The sequence below is a fragment of the Coregonus lavaretus genome (assembly GCF_964263955.1).
Source record: "Coregonus lavaretus genome assembly, chromosome: 2".
In the NCBI taxonomy this organism is placed as follows: Eukaryota; Metazoa; Chordata; class Actinopteri; order Salmoniformes; family Salmonidae; genus Coregonus; species Coregonus lavaretus.
In genome coordinates, this window is record NC_139989.1 from 31,012,401 (window position 1) to 31,020,431 (window position 8,031).

Below are 8,031 nucleotides of genomic sequence, written 5' to 3' on the forward strand. Positions count from 1 at the left end.
GTCTATGACTAGGGTCGCTGGAGTCTTTGGCAATTTCATGCATTGCACTTGTGATTTCAACTTGCAAGTTTTATTCTGCATGTGTAATATCCATGTATTTAAGTGTCTTTAAAGCCCTATTCGAATGGGACTAGTATTACTATAGAACGCCGGTTATGGGAAAAGGACCCAATTGTCATACTTGAGTAAAAGTAAAGATACCTTCATAGAACATTACTCAAGTAAAAGTGAAAGTCACCCAGTAAAATATTACTTGAGTAAAAGTCTAAAAGTATTTGGTTTTAAATATACTTAAGTATATAATAATATAATAATATAATAATAATAATAATAATAATAATAATAATAATAATAATAATAATAATATGCCATTTAGCAGACGCTTTTATCCAAAGCGACTTAGAGTCATGCGTGCATAAAAATTTTTTTGTGTATGGGTGGTCCCGGGGATCGAACACACTACCTTGGCGTTACAAGCGCCATGCTCTACCAGCTGAGCTACAGAGGACCACGTAAATGTAATTGCTAAAATATAATTAAGTACAAAAGTAAAAGTATAAATTATTCAAAATTCCTTATATTAAGCAAACCAGACGGAACCATTTTAGTTTTATTTAAGTTCAGCACACTTCAACACTCAGACATCAATTACAAACGAAGCATGTGTGTTTAGTGTGTCTGCCAGATCAGAGGCAGTAGGGATGACCGGGGATGTTCTCTTGATAAGTGTGTGAATTGGACAATGTTTCTGTCATGCTAAGCATTCAAAATGTAACGAGTACTTTTGGGTGTCAGGGAAAATGTATGGAGTAAAAAGTACATCATTTTTTAGAACCATGAACTGTTACCTATGCAGACATTTAATTACCTGACGCATTTAGCAATTTATCAATTCATTGGCACAATATTGTCCACTTCATCTTTTAAAAGATAAGTATGGCACTAGGAAAGTTGATATGTGACAAAACAGTTCATACAGCTGTAGGCTACGTGCATAGCACTTTGTTTTAAGGATCAATTTGTTCCCAAGTTCTTACCCAAACTGGGTGCAGCACCTGTTAAACTCTGTAAGATCTCTCAAAACACATGGATGAACTGGGAGTTTCCTGAAAAACAGTAGGTTTTTAGGGCTGGGATAATAACCTTCCTGCCAAGTAAACATTTCTGACATGGCAGATTCGGACGGGACTAAAATTACGGACGTGGTGATTTGTGCTCGTGAACATAATTACATTATCTGAGCTCCCCCAGTAAAATGTATCCTCTCCGAATTGGGCTTACTGCATTGTGGATTTCACAATTTTTTTTATAAATAATTCAACCACAATATGTCACAAAAGCCCTATTCGCACGGGACTAGTATTACTATAGAACGTCGGTTATGTAATTATTACCACAGAATGTCAGTTTTTCCAGTGGACGATTTGGACGGGATTAGTTTAACCAGTTTTACCAAATTACGGATGTAGTGATTTGTGCTCGTGCACATAATTACATTACCTGAGCTCCCCCATTAAAATGTATCCCATCCGAACAGGGCTAAAGTAATGATTCATATTCAGTCACCTCTCCACCTCACGTTACCTACCTGTGCTTTTGGAGCTTTTGGAGATGAGACATTGGTTGGAATGACGCAGAGACCCAGTCCCAGGAAGATCTGATGGTAACACTATTCTATATGGAGGAACGAGAGAGAGGTTACACAAAACCCGAGAGTCCCCAGTACTCTATAGCCACATGATTAACATTCATTTAATTTAGCCAAGACAGTCCACTCAGTAAAAATTGCCACATTTTTTCCAGAAAACCCTGGAAAAGCAAAGTGTAACATTCAGAGTGAGGCACTGACATACAGTATACACTGAGTATACAAAACATTAGGAACACCTGCTCTTTCCATGACACAGACTGACCAAGTGAATCCAGGTGAAAGCTATGATCCCTTACTGTCACTTGTTAAATCCAATTCAATCAGTGTAGATGAAGGGGAGGAGACAGGTTAAAGAAGGATTGTTAAGCCTTGAGACAATTGAGACATGGATTGTGTATGTGTGCCATTCAGAGGGTGAATGGGCAAGACAAATATTTAAGTGCCTTTAAACGGGGTATGGTAGTAGGTGCCAGGCACACCTGTATGTGTCAAGAACTACAACGCTGCTGGGTTTATCACGCTCAACAGTTTCCTGTGTGTATCAAGAAAGGTCCCCCACCCAAAGGACATCCAGCCAACTTGACACAACTGTGGGAAGCATTGGAGTCAACATGGGCCATCATCCCTGTGGAACGCTTTCAACACCTTGTAAAGTCCACGCCCCGACGAATTGAGGCTCTTTTGAGGGAAAAGGGGGGGGGTGAACTCAATATTAGGAAGGTGTTCCTAATGTTTGGTATACTCAGTGTATTTTGTTTAAATTAAATGAACACTCACAGGTAGCCTGATCCTGGTTCATAGTCGTCCGTCACCTGGTTGACATACTCTATAGAACAGAGATAGCACATCCGCAGAGACACGCACACACAGCTGTCAATCAATCACGTCAGAGTATATGAATGGTTTAATGTCCAATTGTCTGAATGAATGTGAGTAGGTGAATGTGAGTAGTAAGCAAGCAGGTACAGTAGCGGTTAGAGCGTTGGGCCAGTAATTAAAAGGTTGCTGGTTCAAACACCCAAGTCAACAAAGTGAAAACTTTGTCGATGTGCACTTGAGCAAGGCACTTAACCTTAGCTCCAGGGGTGCCATATGGCTGACCCTGTAAAACAATACATTTCACTGCACCTATCTGGTGTATGTGACAATAAAACATATATATATATAGTGAGGGAAAAAAGTATTTGATCCCCTGCTGATTTTGTACGTTTGCCCACTGACAAAGAAATGATCAGTCTATAATTTTAATGGTAGGTTTATTTGAACAGTGAGAGACAGAATAACAACAAAAAAATCCATGTCAAAAATGTTATAAATTGATTTGCATTTTAATGAGGGAAATAAGTATTTGACCCCCTCTCAATCAGAAAGATTTCTGGCTCCCAGGTGTCTTTTATACAGGTAATGAGCTGAGACTAAGGGGACAGGACAACTTCACCGCATCAAAGGGACTATGGACGGGGCCATGTACCGTCAAATCTTGGGTGAGAACCTCCTTCCCTCAGCCAGGGCATTGAAAATGGGTCGTGGGTGGGTATTCCAGCATGGCAATGACCCAAAACACACGGCCAAGGCAACAAAGGAGTGGCTCAAGAAGAGGCACATTAAGGTCCTGGAGTGGCCTAGCCAGTCTCCAGACCTTAATCCCACAGAAAATCTGTGGAGGGAGCTGAAGGTTCGAGTTGCCAAACGTCAGCCTCGAAACCTTAATGACTTGGAGAAGATCTGCAAAGAGGAGTGGGACAAAATCCCTCCTGAGATGTGTGCAAACCTGGTGGCCAACTACAAGAAACGTCTGACCTCTGTGATTGCCAACAAGGGTTTTGCCACCAAGTACTAAATCATGTTTTGCAGAGTTGTCAAATACTTATTTCCCTCATTAAAATGCAATTCAATTTATAACATTTTTGACATGCGTTTTTCTGGATTTTGTTGTTGTTATTCTGTCTCTCACTGTTCAAATAAATCTACCGTTAAAATTATAGACTGATCATGTCTTTGTCAGTGGGCAAACGTACAAAATCAGCAGGGGATCAAATACTTTTTTTCCCTCACTGTATATTTTTTTCACCTAAGGAGCTATGTGCCATTTTTCTAAACTTCTTCAGCAGTTACTGCACACAAAAGTTTGAGGGGATCAGTGTTATTGAACATGGTAGGATATAGCGTCCACATTACCTTTTCCTGGACTCTCATAGCCGTCATTACTCTCTGCAAGAACAAAGCAAACTATTAAGAAGGAACTGAACTGTGACGTTATGGAGATGGTGGTGGAAGAAGGAAGAAAGAAAACAAATGGAGAAAATAGACATTTGATGTAGAGGAAGAGCGAGACATCTCACCATTTTCAGTTGGGGTGACAGAGTTCGGTCTCCAAACGATCTGTGGTGAACTGTGGGATAGAAAGACAGGTACATTTCGCTTGACGGGTAATATGAGTCATTGTCTGTGTATGTGTGTGCGTTTGTGTGTGTGTGTGTGTGTGTGTAGTAACTCACATGCTTGTGGCAGCAAAGGGGTTGTCTGAGGAGGAAGGTTAATCATAATCATCATCATCATCATCATACATTTTTCTAAAGAGATATCATGAAAAAATTTGTGTAGAACTTTAGCCATCACACACATACTCACATGGTGGGTGGGCCAACCCGAATCCTGGGGTGCTGAGTGGAGAAGAAACCAGAGCGTTGGTAGAGGTTTGAATCCTAACCTGACTCAACACTGTACATGCACTGAAATCAACTGGAGATTTGTGCAAACATTCAGGCCCACTTCTCATCAGGTACACTTACACAGTGCACCGGACATACAGTGGGGAAAAAAAGTATTTAGTCAGCCACCCATTGTGCATGTTCTCCCACTTAAAAAGATGAGAGAGGCCTGTAATTGTCATCATAGGTACACGTCAACTATGACAGACAAATTGAGAAAAAAAAATCCAGAAAATCACATTGTAGGATTTTTAATGAATTTATTTGCAAATGATGGTGGAAAATAAGTATTTGGTCACCTACAAACAAGCAAGATTTCTGGCTCTCACAGACCTGTAACTTCTTCTTTAAGAGGCTCCTCTGTCCTCCACTCGTTACATGTATTAATGGCACCTGTTTGAACTTGTTATCAGTATAAAAGACACCTGTCCACAACCTCAAACAGTCACACTCCAAACTCCACTATGGCCAAGACCAAAGAGCTGTCAAAGGACACCAGAAACAAAATTGTAGACCTGCACCAGGCTGGGAAGACTGAATATGTAATAGGTAAGCAGCTTGGTTTGAAGAAATCAACTGTGGGAGCAATTATTAGGAAATGGAAGACATACAAGACCACTGATAATCTCCCTCGATCTGGGGCTCCACGCAAGATCTCACCCCGTGGGGTCAAAATGATCACAAGAACGGTGAGCAAAAATCCCAGAACCACACGGGGGGACCTAGTGAATGACCTGCAGAGAGCTGGGACCAAAGTAACAAAGCCTACCATCAGTAACACACTACGCCGCCAGGGACTCAAATCCTGCAGTGCCAGACGTGTCCCCCTGCTTATGCCAGTACATGTCCAGGCCCGTCTGAAGTTTGCTAGAGTGCATTTGGATGATCCAGAAGAGGATTGGGAGAATGTCATATGGTCAGATGAAACCAAAATAGAACTTTTTGGTAAAAACTCAACTCGTCGTGTTTGGAGGACAAAGAATGCTGAGTTGCATCCAAAGAACACCATACCTACTGTGAAGCATGGGGGTGGAAACATCATGCTTTGGGGCTGTTTTTCTGCAAAGGGACCAGGACGACTGATCCGTGTAAAGGAAAGAATGAATGGGGCCATGTATCGTGAGATTTTGAGTGAAAACCTCCTTCCATCAGCAAGGGCATTGAAGATGAAACGTGGCTGGGTCTTTCAGCATGACAATGATCCCAAACACACCGCCCGGGCAACGAAGGAGTGGCTTCGTAAGAAGCATTTCAAGGTCCTGGAGTGGCCTAGCCAGTCTCCAGATCTCAACCCCATAGAAAATCTTTGGAGGGAGTTGAAAGTCCGTGTTGCCCAGCGACAGCCCCAAAACATCACTGCTCTAGAGGAGATCTGCATGGAAGAATGGGCCAAAATACCAGCAACAGTGTGTGAAGATTCCCAACAGAGCGTTAGGTCGTAGGTCGCTGATGATCTGCCATGTGGTCAATGAGATTGGTTCTAAACCGGACGTCGAGTTCAGGCCGAGTTGCCCCCAATCCAATCCCAAGACCAGCTCAGTCGTCAGCTACACTGAGATGCGCCATTTTGGATGCATTTGATCTACAGTATACCATACCTGTCTGTTGCTCAAATCCCTATCCTACCACATGCAACTCTATTTAACACCATCTATTCTTTTTGTCCACTCTGTTTTTTCCTCTTTCAGTTAACTGTAAGGAATCTTGACTATAGCAGCTTGACATAGGTGCCTTCCTCGATGCACCCTTCTGTCTGTACGACCTGTTCAGTCTCCTCCTCCTTCCCTTTCTCACTCTTCTCATTAACTCTCCTACCCCGCTGTCATCTCAGCCTCCCCCAATGTGCCTTTCTTCTATCATTCTCACAATGTTGTTTCAGATCACCTCTCCCCACCACCGTACCTCTGATCTTATCGCCTCCTTCTCTCTCTCGCTACCTCTCAAAGAGACCTGAAACGCACATTAAAATACAGGGAATGACAAGTATTCAGTTCATGGTTCAAAAGATGCATGTACCATCCTATAGTTCTAAATCAAAATCCTACACCGGGGTACCACAAGGGTCTGTATTTGGACCAGTGTTTATGCTGTAGAAGGAACAGTGGGAACAGCATAAGAAGTGGCCAACATTCAGACCCTTGGCTATCATTTGGTGCATACGAGTCAATAATCAGTTATCGTCAACTGAGCTGCTAATTGAGCTGTCAGTAATAATGCTTTATTTTTGAGTCAGGGAAGTAGAATCTGAAAATCAACTCAGAAATGTCAGTTAGATAAAGTATACGACACAGACATGGAATGGCAAATCCCGACAGGTGCCTCTTATACAGTGAGGGAAAAAAGTACTTGAAGTTTGCCAATGAACATCTGAATGATTCAGAGGAGAACTGGGTGAAAGTGTTGTGGTCAGATGAGACCAAAATCGAGCTCTTTGGCATCAACTCAACTCGCCGTATTTGGAGGAGGAGGAATGCTGCCTATGACCCCAAGAACACCATCCCCACCGTCAAACATGGAGGTGGAAACATTATGCATTGGGGGTATTTTTCTGCTAAGGGGACAGGACAACTTCACCGATGGACGGGGCCATGTACCATCAAATCTTGGGTGAGAACCTCCTTCCCTCAGCCAGGGCATTGAAAATGGGTTGTGGATGGGTATTCCAGCATGACAATGACCCAAAACACACAGCCAAGGCAACAAAGGAGTGGCTCAAGAAGAAGCACATTAAGGTCCTGGAGTGGCCTAGCCAGTCTCCAGACCTTAATCCCATAGAAAATCTGTGGAGGGAGCTGAAGGTTTGAGTTGCCAAACGTCAGCCTCGAAACCTTAATGACTTGGAGAAGATCTGCAAAGAGGAGTGGAAAAAAATCCTTCCTGAGATGTGTGCAAACCTGGTGGCCAACTACAAGAAACGTCTGACCTCTGTGATTGCCAACAAGGGTTTTGCCACCAAGTACTAAGTCATGTTTTGCAGAGGGGTCAAATACTTATTTCCCTCATTAAAATGCAAATCAATTTATTATATTTTATTTTATAACATTTTTGACATGCGTTTTTCTGGATGTTTTTGTTGTAATTCTGTCTCTCACTGTTCAAATAAACCTACCATTAAAATTATAGACTGATCATGTCTTTGTCAGTGGGCAAATGTACAAAATCAGCAGGGGATTAAATACTTTTTTCCCTCACTGTAGCTCTGTGTGTGTGTTCCCCATCTTCATCAGTGTACTCATTATTATTGTCTCCAGACAATCATTTTAGGGGAAATGTTTCCGCCACTATAGATGCTCCTCTAGCAGACTGCCATCAGAAAAGCTGGTTGGCAAGGCATGTTGCATTGAGTGTTACCATCCTGGTTTAACTGCCTGAGCATCTGAGAAGACGCTAGTTCTCAGAAGAACACAAATGTCAAACTGCTCTGGACATACACACTCATGTGGGCGCACACACACACACCGTCTCGCAGCAGCGTTAAGATTGAATATTGTGTGAACGTTGTTTAAGCGACCTGCTTTCTCGCTCACCCTCCCACCTACAAACAGGAAACCACACCAACGGAAGGAAGCCGTGAGCTCCTCTTTCTCTCGCTCTCCATCAAAGAGGAGAGAGACTGTGTAGACAACTGAAACAAATAAGGGTAGAGGAGGAATTCCTGAATGAGAGAGG